Source organism: Ambystoma mexicanum, chromosome 14, assembly GCF_040938575.1.
Source record: "Ambystoma mexicanum isolate Mex_15411 chromosome 14, UKY_AmexF1_1, whole genome shotgun sequence".
In the NCBI taxonomy this organism is placed as follows: Eukaryota; Metazoa; Chordata; class Amphibia; order Caudata; family Ambystomatidae; genus Ambystoma; species Ambystoma mexicanum.
This window is the reverse complement of record NC_090940.1, coordinates 89,846,866-89,862,425: the sequence shown is the minus strand read 5'-3', so window position 1 is coordinate 89,862,425 and position 15,560 is coordinate 89,846,866. Positions and strand designations below refer to the sequence as shown.

The following is a 15,560-nucleotide window of genomic DNA, read 5'->3' as shown; positions in this document are numbered from 1 at the left end:
GGGTGGCCAGTTGCACACTGCCAAGAGAGAACAGATCAGCAGGAGAGAGGGGGAGCAAAGGCAGAAGCAAAGAGGAAGGTCGTGAGGTGTTTCCGGATCCGGAGACACATGGCACTAAGAGGAAATTTAAGCAAGTCAAGGAAGAGAAAATGAAGGCAGGGGCCAGGTGAGCAGGACTGAAACATGGGCAGACGAGCCGTGGAACAGGCAGGATGAAGAGAACTCCATGAGGTGCTGTAGGAGGGGCAGGCAGGAAGAGGGGGAGCGGAGGGGCGCGCAAAATGAATAGAGTTCAAAACAAAGTTCTGAGCTTCTTCCAGCTCTTGGTTTGTAATCAGCTTCTCTTCCCCCAGTTCAACATAGTTCATAAAGTATCTGGGTTCCCTTCTCCAAGAGTTCACATTTTCCAGCTTTCCAACAAAAGATTTCAAATCTTCCAGCTTTTGATAAATAGCACATTTCCTTGTGAAACTTCCCAGCTCTCTTGTCGTCTGTACTCTTTACTGGTTTACGAAAATAGTTCTGTCTCTGGATTTCACAATCACTTGAGCAACTGTAGCAAAACACAAGCTTCCTTATAGTTACTTTCTTTAGCTTCTTCCAAAAGGGTCACTCGATTTAGGCGCATTTGTTGGACCTAACAGTCCATCCATTACAGGTCACACAGCCGATACCCTTGCACATTTGTTTTTCATTAACAATTGTCCACTGCTTTCCCTTGACAGTGAAGATATACTCTTCCAACACGTTGCTGTGGCTAGTTTGCCCACCATTCACTTGGTTACACTTTCTGTGCTCTTTTGGCTCTTAGCCATACAGGTTTCTTGTAACCTTCAGTTCCTTTAACACTTTGCTTGTGTCAATTCTTGTTTCTCTTCTTGTCCCCTTCTCGGGCTTCCATTTGCTTGGCTAACACTTGTATTTCAACCAGTTCACTCAGTGGTATTTGCCATTTGTACAACCTTGGATTCATTCCGTTCAGTTGTGCTCATTGCTTGCTTAAGCTGTGTGTGGTATTCAGGAATGCTTCCTTACACTCTGAAAGATTCATAACTTGATTTGGTTTGGTTCAGCATTCATAAACGCTTGTAATGTCTTTTAGTTTGTTCGGTATTCAAAAATCATCTGTTTCAGCCTTCAAACTACTTTCAGTTCATTTGAGATTTAAAGTCGCTTATTTCAGCATTCAGAAGTGCTTGCGACAATTACCAGTATGTTTGATATTGAAGAAATGCTTGCTTTGGGTTCCCGGTGCGCCCCGTTATGAGTGTTCCCTGTGTACACTCACTGGCCTCATGCGGCAGCTCCCGTCTGCTACGTTCCCTTTTCTGCTCTGCATTCAGCCTCCACTGACGCTGCTCTTCCCTCGCAGAGGTCGGAGAGAGCACCTCGCTCTCCTGGAGGTCCACGGTAACCAGAGTACTTTGCCGCACCACAGCTCCTTCTGCTTGCGCCTGACATGGAGGGTGTGCAGGCCTTCCAAGCCTTCTCTGGACTACCCTCAGCCCTGGCGTCTCCCGTCCCCACTTGACATGGTTTCCAGCACCCTTATCTCCCGCTCCTGTCTCTCCGGTCCACCTCTTTCCAGCTCCAGCCGGCTTCACACTCCAGCCTGCTGTTTCTCTTCTTGAGGACAGCCTGCATTTTGATATCCGTTAGGCTTGCTAAGTGACCACAGGTGCAGGTCATTTAGTCCAATTGCCTGACCATAGTTAATGGGACATGCTGCCTGTTCCATCTAAACTCCTCTGTAGCGCACTTCTTTGTCTCAGCACCAGAGTGGTATTTGGGGAAGTTTACATTAAGCAAATGAGGATGAGTCCTCCTAGTTGGTCTCTTCCTCGTCACAGTGTAAAATTGTATTTCTGATGGACAGTTTGCGGGGGGCGGGAAAGGCTGAAGACTGACAACCTACAAATGCTGTTGTGACAGAAGGTTCATTTTGAAAACAGAATGGTGGATACCATGTTTCACCTAAGTATGTTCTGTCCCCAAGTTCCTTCCACCCAGGAGATCCTCTCTCGCATATCCACCCCCAGGGTCAGAATCCACTAGCAATGGCCTTTTCCTGGCCACCTGAGAGGAGGATCCAGGGGGAAAAGAAGTGAGGACGCCCTTGGGTTCCTCACACAGCCTATAATATATATTTATGTGCATAGTGTGGTGGGACAGAAGGAGGATATGCACTCTGGTTAGACATTTCACTGAGTATTTTATTAAACCAAAAGGATCATGCCTAACTTCCTCTATACTATAAATCGTTCCTTCCTAACAGAACTAGCTATGGTGCTCGTCCGTCGTCCGTGAAAGTCCAACTCTGAATCAGTCCACTGTCTGAACTAACCCCCTCTTATCCTACCACTACTATAACACAAATCAGGAGAATGACTTCTTTCCCCTGTAGCCTGATGGTCTTCCCAGTTTCACTCAGTGATTCCCAAGTCGTTCTGGGCAACTACTCTTGATAAGTCATACAGTTCTGATCACACTTTTCAAGCTTGTAATACTGTCTTGCTTTGATTTATTCTTATGGTCTTGAGGACCTTCCTTTTCTTTCTTATTCCAATTTGTCCCTTTTCCCTCATGGGGCAATGTTATCCAGTATTTCTCACCTCTCTCTTTCGACATCCTGGGTTTTCAACCTTTTCACATAGCTTACTAGTGTACAACGTCTTAGGGCTTTTACTTAATGTCTATAACTTGGGGCTGGGACAAGTAGAAGTGTTCCAGTAATGATTGTCTATCTTCACTCAATCTTAACATCTCATGACTGGGATGAGTATTAGAATGTGCATAATAACTCTGTCCCCTTCCTGAAACGCCCGCCTTACCCTGTTACCGGTGGTGTACCGTGATAGCGTCACCGGGGTTCTCGCTTGTTTTGTAAACTCCTGTGCCAGTTGACCTCTGGTATTCTCTTTGCTTGCAGCCATGGCTTTTGCAGATCTTCCTCTGTTGACACGTCCAGTGTCGACTCCATGGTTGTCTAAGAGTTGTTTACAGACCTACGGGTCCACCCTTGTTTCTCGGTCACGCCACCACCTGTTTCCTTCTTCCTGTAAGTACTCCTTGTGTCGGTGCTTTTCTGCCCCTGCTTCTCAGGTCAGATTTGACTTCCTGGTTGCCTTCTGGAGTAGGACGCTGTTTGTCCTTTGCTCACGCCTGAGAGCAAATTTGAACGCCATGGGCCTTCTCTCCCTTTTCCCAGTCTCCACCTCTTTCCTTTATTGTGCTGCAATGGGCCTTCCCCGGCTCCACATTGCAGTCCTTTCTTCCTGTTGATTGATTCTGTATTCCTCCAACTCGTTTTTTCTTCGTCTCAGTATGAGAAGGTCTTTCTTTTAAAGGGATTGACAGTCTTTCTTGATTACAATAACACATCTTCGCATGTTCTTCATATTTCGGTTGACTGAATGGTTGTACATGTTTACCATTGGTATGGCTCCTATGGAGTTCTTCCCCGGAACGGGAGTCCTTGTCCCCAAAGGGGGAGTCTCTCCCGGTGAGGTCGCACTTGCCTCTACACCTAAGGAGGGTATTGCGGATAAGGCTCACCTCCCTAACACCCCAGGGAAAGGCTACCCTTTGGGGAGAAGTGACAGATTCCTGTGATTCGTCAGAATAGACACACACATGTCCTAAGGGCACTCTAAGGGTTAATTTGCCCATGCTCTGGATTCTGGACCACACACACTTTTTATAGCAAAATACAAGTTTTGGCAAACTTTGTAAATGGCGCAGTGACTAGTAGTGTGCCACTGTGTTCTTGAAAATAGTTCTGCGACATTAATCATTTCCTAAAAAAACAATCACATTCTGAGGGATCTGGAGTGGACTAACCTTTTTGGCCTGCAGATGGGTAATCATTTATTTATAATGCAAAGTTTCATACCTCTTTAAACCTTGTATAAATTGCACATGAGTTTAGGGAAAAAAAACATGGCTTGTGGAAGAGACCTTTCCTCCTTTGCACTTCGTGTGGCCCAGGACTGGCTATAGAGGAAGACACCTGGAGAGCTGTTGCTTGGTTGGGGTTTCAATTTTGTAGGTTCACGTAGCTACCTTACAGGGATGTGCTGTAGTACAAGGGATTTTCATTGATGATGGTTGACTTATTTGGTTTTCTTTCCCCTTGTGAAGAAGAAAGTTATTTCCCATGAACAAAAAAATCCCATTTTGTAATTTGGTGCAGGGGTTCCCGGCTTCACCCACAAAGCTTTGCTGCTTCAGCTTTGCAGGAGCACCTTCTTGCATCTTTATTTGCCCCATGTGTGATGTGACCTGACATCCTGGGTCGGGGAGGTCTGGGACGGAGGGAAACAGTCCCCGATTTTCATACCATGTCCCCTTGTCCTCGTAAAGAGGCCTAGCCTTTGAATCTAGATCCTGAGCGGGGGACTTCTCGCATGATGGGCAAATGCTGGCCAGGTTACACTGTTCATTCCAGCGCTCGCTATACAATGTTGCTGCTTGCAACCTTGGCTTCAACACAGACCGGTCTTTTATCGGTCTCCCCAACTCACCAGCTGTGCTGTTTTCATTGTCACTGAATTGATCTTGGAGCCAACGATAGTACCAGGGTGGCTGGGCTTCTCACCGCCTTGATTATTGATGCGGGAGGGCCCCGGGTATCTCTGCCACAATGCAGGATTCATCAGCCTGGTTTCCTGGTCTTACGCTTTCTATTCTTGAGGTTTCTGGAAAGTGGCGGTTCCTTGTCGAAAAGGTCAAGGGATTTGTCCCTCCTTGCGATCTCCTTTTGTTTTGCCGTCTTTCTTCTCTCGTTCATCGGCCATCTCGAAACTGGTGTTTCCTTGTGTGCTTTGCCTCCCTCAAAGTGTGCTCTCGTGTTCCGCCTTTTATTCATGTGGGGAAGCTTAATGGAAGACAGGTGTGTGTGTGATGGTCAGTAATTACCTGACCATAGCATTGGGGCATGTCAGGTATATGCTCGGGTGTTCGTCTGTTTTCTCTCATAGTGGGCTGTCTGTGTGAAAGTGTTTGTGTTGTAAAAGCGCGGGGGTGTAGAGTTCCTAAATATCCTACCTGGTAGGGTGGGGTAAATGTGTTATAGGGAAGGGGATACAGAAAGGGACTAATTTGGAAAACGTGGCTACGCCTGGAATTTCTCTGCCTAAACCTGTTTGGATAGGTTGGAACCCACTTTTCATTGAGAGCCTACTTTTCAAAAATAATCTTCGGAACAATAAATTGATTAAACATTACCCCTCTGGACCTAACTTTCTGGGTCTTTTCTGTACACACAACTATATCACACTTTGAGCACACATCTCAGCTGCCAAAAAAGATGCATACTGGCTGCCCACCCGAGACGGCATCATTTTCAAAGCCCTGTCGATCACCCACAAGTGCCTGCCCAATACAGCACCCCCCTACCTCAACCAGAAAATAACCAAAACCGTCTCTACAGACCGACAAGAACACCCTATGCTCACCTCCTACTTTTACCAAAAGTTGGACGTACTAAAGCCGGAGGCTCCAGCTTCCCATACACCACAGTCAAACATTGGAATTCCCCCTGTCCCTCACCCACATTAAGAGACAAAAAATCCTACTGGTTACATAGTTGTTTGACTAAATTGCCTCATGCTTTCCGTCTCTCCTTCTACCTCCTTGCATCGGTATTTACTCTAGATTCATTACAACTGTACTCAATGCAAATGACTTGTAACTGTAACAGCGCCTCGATGCCCTTGGGTTGTTTGCGCGATTTGTAAATGAAATTAATAAATAAATAGCCTCAGCTTTTGCATTCCCAAAGTTATTGTAATTGCTGAGTTGCAATGTTGGGCACAGAACAGACCCTGCCCATCCAGCTGGTGACATGGGGTAACATTTGTTGTAATGTTGATATGAAGCTGGATTTAACCCTCATAAATTCTCTCACCTACCATAGATTCGTCTGCCCTGGGGTGGGCATGTTCCTTGTTGTACTTTGAGATTCCCCACTGCCCTTGGATTTCTGATACCCTAGGTGCACAGGCTCTCAATTTCCTTGTTTCATTTCCGTTTCCTTGTGTCATTTCCTGATTTACCCTGGTCTTCCTCTGCTGCCATCTGTCGAGAGGGAATGCTATTGCAGCACAGGAAGGGAAGGCGGGAGGCGCGGTCTATTAGGATCCTTCTCAGAGTAGCGTGGTGGCGGTTGACCTGAGAGGCGCACAGCATTCTGTTGTGGAAATCACTCTCGGATTCACAGTGTAAGCAAGAGCTGGCTGGCTAGAGTGAGTGCATCACATCTGGTCACCAAAACCAACTCTCCCTTATTAAAACAAAATGAGGGTGGTTCATGTTAGGTGAAACTAGACTGTAGCAGCGTGGGAAAGGGCTTTTCCACCTCAGTAGGTTGTGGGTCTATTGCCACACTGTGTGGAGCTTGGCATTTGGGAAGACACTTGGCAGATATTGAGAGGACCATGGTGATGGAGGCCTGTAAATGTGGGCTTCCTCAATTGTTCACCTTCCATGGCCGCCAAAGCCAAAAATCGCTAGCAAGTGTTCTGCGCTAGATGAAAGGTCTACTTTGGCACTTGCTGTACCTGCGGACGTGTGCACTGCACAGTGCGGCGACACGACTGTGATAAAAGTGGTCTATAAAACACCGTCACCATCAAGTGATTGGAGCGCGAGTGCATAGACACAGCTGGAGATAAAGTCGCTGGTGTGGCGGCGTGCAGACTAGCTAGGCCTGAGGGGTCCTTGTCAGCAGTCAGTTTAGAGGCATCTGTGAATCCTGACTGCTTTAGGGCAGTGCAGCTTGCTTTTCAGCATCTAACACTCTTTCGAGAACACAGGGCTGTCTCGCTCTCCGTCTGCAGTAGGCGGTGTCTCCGGCTGCTCCTGAAGACCACTTATAATGACGAGGAACAGGCAGTCCAGTGTGAATGTCTCTTAGAGAAATGCACTGTCTCTTCTCGCTTCCAATACTTTCAACTCTGATGGAAATTCCAGGTTACCAGTGTGGCGCCCTGCAGCGCGGGGTAAGAAAATCCCACCACACCAGCCCCACTCCTCAAGGAGCTGCACTGCTTACCCCCCGCAAGCACGCATCCTGTTCAAGACAGCCTGCATCACCTACGAAGCAGTCAAAACCAAATCGCCACTCTAGGTTGGCAATGTGCCACCAGAAGCCACGACATCGCCAGTCTGGCAACAAAGAACTGCAAGAGGAAAAAAATTGAACACTGGCCTTTTCCATCTGCAGTCCCCGTCTCTGGAACAAGTTCCCAATGCAGGCAAGAGTGGTCCCTCCATCCTGCACTATTTCGCCACTCACTAATGGCTCCACTCGACAGAACTTCTGCCCCTCCATAGCTCCATGCCCCTCTGCTCACACTACCCATCCTGGCAGCCGCTCATGCTACCTGTAACCCCATGAGTGCGTCCCCTAGCTACAGTGCTCTTGTGCTTCCCAGCTTGCCCCACACATTATAGCCGACATACGTGCGCATATGGTTTCTCTTGGCCACAGTTGCAGCAGCTGTGTCTTGGGATGTTTGCACTTTGTTTCTCCACCAGAGAGAAGAGGGGAATGGATTTAAACTGCTTGAATAAGAATTGCCTATGGCACCAGCCTTCACCGTTACAGCTCAATAAACACTGTGTCAAAGTGGAACTGAAAGCCACTGGCTCTCATGGCTCCTGTGCAGGAAATGGGTTGGAACAAAGGGGGCGGGGCATCCAGCTAGTCTTAAGGAAAAGGACCCAAAGTTGGAGTCCTCCCGTCCCCTGCGCACACTCTATATCCGCCAAGAGGGCAGTTAATTATTTGGTACAAACAATTATAGTCAATCTTGTAATTTGCAATATATTGATTCAACAAGTAATAGGCATCAGTGCGGTTCTGCCCCGATGCCGCGTGGCTAGCCCAGGAAACGTCCACATCTGTTCCCACCGGGGCTAGCCCAGGAAACGTCCACATCTGTTCCCACCCCGAGCGCTGAAGCACGGGCAGCCTTGGCATGCGAGACTGAATGCAGAAACAGCCAAAGCAGGGTTGCCAAAAAAGGAAACTCGTCTATAGCCCAAATGTAATTAGGAACTAGCCCAAAACTAGCCCAGCCACATACTTCTGCATACATTTTCTGTCCAAAATATGATTTGCATGCATGTAACACCACTTGTTAAAGATTGTAAAATAACTGCAAATCAGGAACAAGCAGAGACCTTCGAAACACAGATTCACAGCAAGAGAACACCGCTGATTGCATGCAGTGTGTTCTCCCAAGCCACCCAGACGCGAGGGGAGGGGATCCTAATATGAGGGCATACATTCCAATATGCCCCATTCCATTCAGGAGATACCCGTTCTGGGTTTATAACGTGGAAACCCAGGACTGACTACAGATCCCAGAATGCAAACTTAAATCCAGGATTGGTCTATGCATGCATGCAAGAGATCTCCTTATGGGAAGCTCTTCTGTGATTCCTTGGGCCCCCGTAACTGTCTGGACGGCTCTGCAAAAAGCACTGCCTGTCATCATTGATGTCCTCTCACCGTGAAATCTTTATTTCACAGTGAGGGGACCTCACACATTGCATGCAGTTTCTTCTGACGAGCCGCCCAATATGGAGGTGAGGATCACATGATCTCGTAGTTCACAGCCGGGAATGTACAATATTCCATAACACATCATAGCGGTGCGGAGAAAAGAGTTCCATTTATTCCAATTTGGGACACCGCTCTGGACGTCCCAAGCTGCTTCCGTGACAGGGAACGTTAATGGTTCTGCCGCAGTAGAGTAGACCACCTCTCCACAGACCCCCCTTCCTCCACCCTTGCTAAACATGGATCTCTGGCACACTAAATGGCTGGTGAGACTAGATCGACCTGTCAAATCAAGTGATATGGCACTGGTGGAGGGCTAATGCAACAGTAATGCAATTTTAGATGATGATTTTGCGGGCCGCTTTTGTCCCTAAAATCATTCAATCTGCCCCATTGTTAGGGTGGCTTTTTTCATGTAGTGTGAATGTAATCACTTATTAAGGACTCCAATGTATGCAGTTAAATCAGAGTGAGATTAAATGATTTGCCCAGGATCACACTCTTTTGCTAAATAGTGAAGCAGGCATTTAACTCTCTGTGCAATCTAAGCACTTGATCACACACATTTCAGGCTTTATTTGCTATTAATATGTACATTTTAGATGTCAAAGCCGAGCATAATTTTGTTTTATAGTTCACTTGCAAAATACACACATTGCAGGAGTCTAAAACATGTAAATCCTTATAGAAACATGTTAGCAACGAGAATAACAATGTATCTTTATTTTTCACATCCTGAAAGAAACATTTCACCATTGACCTAAAGCAAACCTTCCCCCTGCCCCATGTGAAGCTAGCTGACACCCTGGGTATAAACACGTTTTTAAAAATTGGACTTTATTCCGTTAACTGGCTTGGACATGGGCACATAGTGTTCCAGTTAAGTGGTGTTTGGAGTCTCTCTGTTGGAAATGTGCCAACCATCAGGCGTAAGAGAGGGCTTACTGATAGCAAAGGACATGGTTTGTGAGCTCCTTGGGCGGGGGGAGAGGGGGGGGCTGACGGCACCCTGGCTAAACTGTGTGTGTCTCACCAGGTCTTGACTTGGGAAATGTGGGCTGGAGCCGTGCCTGTGTTACACTTCCATAGACAGTTGAGGAAGAAACATTTCAGGTTGGAAGCATCTGCGTGCATACTAGCCCCAAAATCTGCATCACGCACATATGGATTTTAAGTAGCCCAATTGTGTGGGGAAATAGCCCCATTTGTTGTTTTTTTTTTTTGTTGGTAAAAATATCTTTATTAAGTGCTTTAAAGATACAAGGGTAATAAATTCATTTCAATAAGAAGACTTTTGGTGTCAATTACATTCCCCCCTCAGAGCAGAAGGGGTGGTTTCAGTTTTACTTTGGGCATTTTGGGCGAGTACATGTATATTTTCTTTTTCAAAGTCTGTGGTTTACACAATGTTCGTGTCTTTGCCTGAGTAGGCTACGAGTCTCTATTTGGAGGATTGCCTGGGCTGGGGCTGTCTTTGATTTCATAGTCTCTTAGCAGGCCGTGGACATCCTGCCAGGCTTCAGTTGTGAGCAGCTCCCGGTTGAGGACCAGGCGTTTCCTTGTAGAGGAGAATGGGAAATAGCCCAATCTGGCAACCCTGAGCCTGAAGCCTCTTACACTGTTCAATAGCTGTCTACTTCTTCTTCTTCTCAATTATTGGAGGCGTGGGCGGGCCCACGCAGGCGCTTCCCCATCCTAAAGGATGATGTGCACCAGACCCACCAATCAATACTTAGCTTACATAAACTCACAACTCCCACCGCCCCGTCTGCCTCACAAAATCCAACATCACACTGCTCCTCCTCCTGCCTCTCACCCCGTCACCTCCCAGCAAAGCCCTCCCACTCATAGCTGTCTACTTCTTCTTCTTCTAAATTATCGAAAGCGTGGGCGGACCCACGCAGGCGCTTCCCCATCCTAAAGGATGATGCGCACCTAACCCCCCAATCATTATTTAGCTCACATAAACTCAGTTCCTCCCACCTCCCCGTCTGTCTCACAAAATCCAACAACACACTGCTCTTCTTCCTGCCACTCACCCCGTCACCTCCCAACAAAGCCTTCCCACTCAACTCCTTCTTCTTCTTCTTCTTAATTATCGGCGGCGTGGGCGGACCCACGCAGGCGCTTCCCCATCCTATAGGATGATGTGGACCGTCACTCAACTCCTTCTTCTTCTTCTTAATTAGTATACATGTCCCTCAATTTACAGACCCTTTTTTTGTTAGGTTGATTAGTGTGACCAATAAAAAGGACATAGTTTAGCTTGTATTAATCTCCCAAAAAGGGTTTCTTAGTGAATCACTATCAACAGCAAGTTTGACATTTTAAAAGGTGGGCATTCTTATGCTCCCAAAATGCTCTTTGCTTTCATGCAAATTCCTTGAAGTGATGTGACTTGGCCTGCGGCCACGCCCACATGGAGGAGAGCCCCCACACCCCCCCAGAGTAGATTTTCTCAATTGCCATCATTGCATTGGATGCATTCTAGTAGCATCCACCTGCAACTGGCCAGTTAGGCTTTCGCCCCTAGTGTGGACCAATGGGCATCAGCCGGGCAATTCCACTGGCCTGCCGAAGCCGAGGGCTCTCCTTGGTGGTAGAAGGGACACGCAGGCAGGCAAGCCGGCCGGCCAGCTGGCCTGGGCCTCAATTAAATCTTCAAAGTCTGTTTATCATGCCTGTCCCTGCAGCCATTAAGGCGGAATGTACGGGTGACATACTGGAGGGGAGAAGGCCAGGTGTTTGCAGCCATTAGCCGGTGAGTGACTGGAGATCCTTGTCTGCCTTATAATTGGAGTCGGAGCCAATCGGTGATTGGCTGGCGGCAAGCTTGGCGCCGCTAATTGAATTAACCTTTCTGCTTTCTCTCGGCTATAGCGGCCGATGGGCGCATTTAGCCGCCCTGGTTTCGAGCAGTTATCAGCAGCGCCCCTCCCCCCACCCCAGACTCACCCCCAGTCCCCAGCAAGCGAAGCTGGCATCTTCCAGCCGCATATCGATGAGCTGAAAGCTGTACATCGAGCGGGAAGAAGACCCGCTGTTACGGCTGTCAAGGTGCGCGCCCATTCAATGCGTTCCCTTTGGGCGCGTTTCAAAGCCGCCCAGTATCGGTCCGTTTACTGGCCGCTGGCAGCAGAGCGGGGGTTGGGATATTGGCAGGTAGCGGGCGTGCCTCTTACCCGAAAACCAGAGACAGGCCCTGCTCCACACTGCTGCCCGCTTTATGGTGAATTCTCTCCAAGATGCGGTTCTTACCACCCAAGGCCTTCCCCCGGAACCCCCTAACAAGTCATGCAGTGGCGACCCTTCTCATCGCACATCTATATGATAAGTGTGAACTCAATGTGTATTGGGAAGATGTAATGACCCATCTAGGGGCTCTGCTTCCTTTCTGGGGTCCCAATCAGTGCTTTCTGATTACACCCATGGGTTGTGGTGAATGTGCCCTGCATTTTAGCCAATAAACGTTATCGGTTGCTCAGAATGAATCTGGGGTATTCGCAGTGGTTGAAGTGAGCGGGAACGGTCGGGAGCGGCGTTCCACTACTTTAATTTTTTACTGTTAACAGTACCACTACGTTTTGCAACCATTTTCACCATTCCGTGACTGTTCTTTGTGAAGTTGAAACGCCATTCCCCACTTTACAATCACATAGCAGTTACAGCCAAACTGACCTCTGTTTCAACTTAATTCCCTTGATTTGCGCACTGCTCCCTTCCTGCCTACTCTGTCCCCCGCCCAGGCACAGTTCCACTACATTTTTTGGTACACTTCTGCCACCGGGTATTCTAGGCTGGGTACTCACCCCTGGGAGTTGGATGTGGGCACTCATTGCATGTGCGGAATCCTGCATGCACAAGGCTGGGAGTATGTTCCTCGTTTAGACCAATTGTGATCAGTGCCATTGGAATTCACACACTCCTCATTACCGCACCCAAACCACCCTCCTACAATAACCATTTTTTTTTTTTAAGTTACGGACCCACAAATGGCTCACGCAGTATCTTGTGCCATGGATGGATTGGCACAGCGCATGATTATTATGTGCTTTTACTCTGGACATGCGTGAACACCGCATACAGAAAGCCTTGTGTGGCAAAATGCCATCTGTAGGGTGAGAGAGCGTGAGCTTTTTGGATACAAAATAGAATAAAATGATCGGGGAGATCTGTCTCTGAAAGGGAGGTCTGCTAATCAGATCCCCTGTTGTAATACTTCATGCTGACAAGCATCGTGCAAGCAGGTAACTTTGCAGGGTCTCGATACGGACCCCTCTCAGAAGCTGTCTTGTAGTATGACAACAAGGCAGTACAAAGTGACATGTGCCTTCCTGCCAAGAGGCTGATGACGCACAAAGCTCCTACAGCCAGAATCTGCCTTTAACCGTGGGCAAACCTGATCATATAAGAAATCTTTTTTTTCTCTTCTCTTCTACTGCTTTTATTGTTTTGAAAGTGTATCTGTATGTTTTTTAAATGTAAAAGATCTTTTTGTTTTTTTTAATGATATATATTTGTAAAGTTGATTGTCAACTAAATTAAAAAAAAATAAAAAATAATTAAGAAATCATATACTTGTGCGACTCATGAACTAGGCAGACTATAAGCCTTGTTTGCTTATGGACATGTTGGTCTCTGGGCATCCACAATTATACTGGCCAAAACTGTAGATGTCATTTTATTGTCAGCTTGGTTTACAGTGACCTTTATGTTGGGGCCTCTTTTATATTTACATTCTGGGAATGAGTTTCAAGCCAAAACAGACGATGTGTGTTTGCCCCAGAAAGGAGAATGGCCGAAGCTAGAATAGCCAGGAGGGAAGCAGCTTTACCCAGAAGATTGCCACCATCTTGGATTCTCCTGGGGCTTGAAACTTCCTGTACCCTCCTTCCCAATTCCTGCAGACAAAGCACTCTGGCTATGACATCACCAGGCAGAAGATTCTGAAACGGGATCCAGGATCATTCCCCTTACAGACGGCTATGAGGGGAAAATTCTGCTGCAGAGGTTTGCGGTTGTGTGACCATGTCACTGCGTGTGCCAGTCTTGACACAAAGCTGCTTGTAACTGTCATCATTTGATACATGGTGGCACCGAATACCATACTACAGTGAGCCGAAATATCAGATTGCAGGAAAGTCTAGGAGGGATGAGCAAAAGGAGGGCTTGGAGAGGTTGTTTTAAAGGATACCAGCGGGCAAGTCGTGCTGTAGAATTGGGATTACTTTCAGGGATTGTAGCGCAGCACGTTTGGAGAAAGCCATATAGTCTCTGACAAGCAGGTGGCGGATGCTCTTCATGTGGCCGACATCTTGTCTGGGGCATTGGCAAGGAACGCTAACATCTGAGTCACAGTATTATCCCACTCGTCCCCAGGCTGCTATTCTACCACACGGCTCAATATGCGACAAACATGCTGAGAATTCTCAGGGACAAGTTATAAACATAATGAGATTTCCATGCGCTCACCCAAGTGGTCTCCTTGCACTTACGCAGAGTAACTGGCCCCCAGACAGACGTGCGAGCCGCGTGACGCAAGCAGAGCCCACCAAACATTTAATCTGGAACAATCTGCCCATATTGGATCCCGCAACACATCTCCCATGATTGCAAAACAATAATGGTAGGAAACATTGTTTCATGATCTAGGGATCTGTTGAGGCAAGGAGGGTATCTGCCTATAGTTCACTGTGCGCGTCTATTTCAAGTTTCACATCACCCGCTCTTTCGCCCCATCTTTAGTTTTGACCGTTAAGTGGTACTAGAGTGCCACCTTAAGCCAAACTTTTGCATTAGTGTACAGCTGGGGAGAAATGGCAAATGAGAAGGGACACACATTTTGCTGGTGGTGTTGGTTTTTTTTACCCGCCCATTGACTGCCAATGGCCATGCTAATCCCGTGACCATTCCCATCCACTTCTTGCCCCTCCCGCCAGAAACACATACTCCTGGGATCTTTCTGAGCTAACTTTATCAAGCCTTAGCATCAAACGGTGTCCTTGAAGTGGCTGCCATTGTTTTTTCAAAGCAGTCTTCTGAGAGGTAATGACTTAATTGGAGCTGTAAATGCACTACTGGTGTAATATAAATACTAGTGTCATAAACATTGGCAAAATAAAACCAGGTAGTTAAGACCGAGTAATTTAAAATGAGTGAGATTAAGGAACTTTTCTGGACTCTGATATAGAAGGGAACAGATAGATTTGTAATGTTGGAGAGTTCCAGGTGTGGGACCAATAGATGAAAGGATTGCACCATATACTGGAAATAATTGAAACGTGGCATTCCCAATCGTAGTAAATCAAAAGCCCTGGTTTTTCTCGGGCCCAAAGAAATCGGGTGCAGCTGATCTTGAAAAAAGATTGATAGTGAAACAGAAGCCAGTGAATAGACATCAAAGTAGGACTAATGTGTTCGAACTTCCGAACGCCAGACGGGTGTCAGATTGCATTACTGTCCTCCAAGGAATCCCGATAGAGGCTGGCGGGCTAGTGAGGCCCGTAAGGACCTCATTGCTACAGTCCAGGCGGGAAAGAGCCAAAGCCTTATCGGTGATACGAAAGTCAAAAGGGGGGAAAATCAATTTTACATTGTGAAGCAAAGACAATTGAAAAAACAAGATTGTGTAAAACGGGATATGTGTGCTTTGAAACTTAGATTAGAGTCCAGAGTAAAACCCAGGGATTTAACAGAGGTGAGCATGGAAGGAGTGATTTCTAGCAAAGAGAATGGGCTACACGCCGCCCCTAATGGGAAAGTAGAAATCAGGAGAAACTGGTTTTAGACAGATTTAGTTTTAAAGGAAGTTGGGACGTCCAATCCTCGATTCCGGCATGGCATCGCCTATCGTGAAGGATGTTGCCCAGAGACCTCACCTTTAGCTATAATTGAGTGTTGTTGGCATAGTGGTGTACCTTGATAACCACCCCGGTCAACCCATATCTCAGAGAGTCCACATAGATGTTGATTAATAATAGTTGACCAGTTA

At 47.1% G+C, this 15,560-nt stretch overlaps 2 protein-coding genes across 2 annotated transcripts in view; one reads left to right on the top strand and one right to left on the bottom strand.

The window, feature by feature from the left end:
* The window catches only part of AVEN (apoptosis and caspase activation inhibitor), a 1,172,565-nt gene that overhangs the window by 260,477 nt on the left and 896,528 nt on the right, over positions 1–15,560 (top strand). The gene's annotated exons all lie outside the window — the stretch shown is intronic.
* The window catches only part of CHRM5 (cholinergic receptor muscarinic 5), a 339,169-nt gene that overhangs the window by 276,783 nt on the left and 46,826 nt on the right, over positions 1–15,560 (bottom strand). The gene's annotated exons all lie outside the window — the stretch shown is intronic.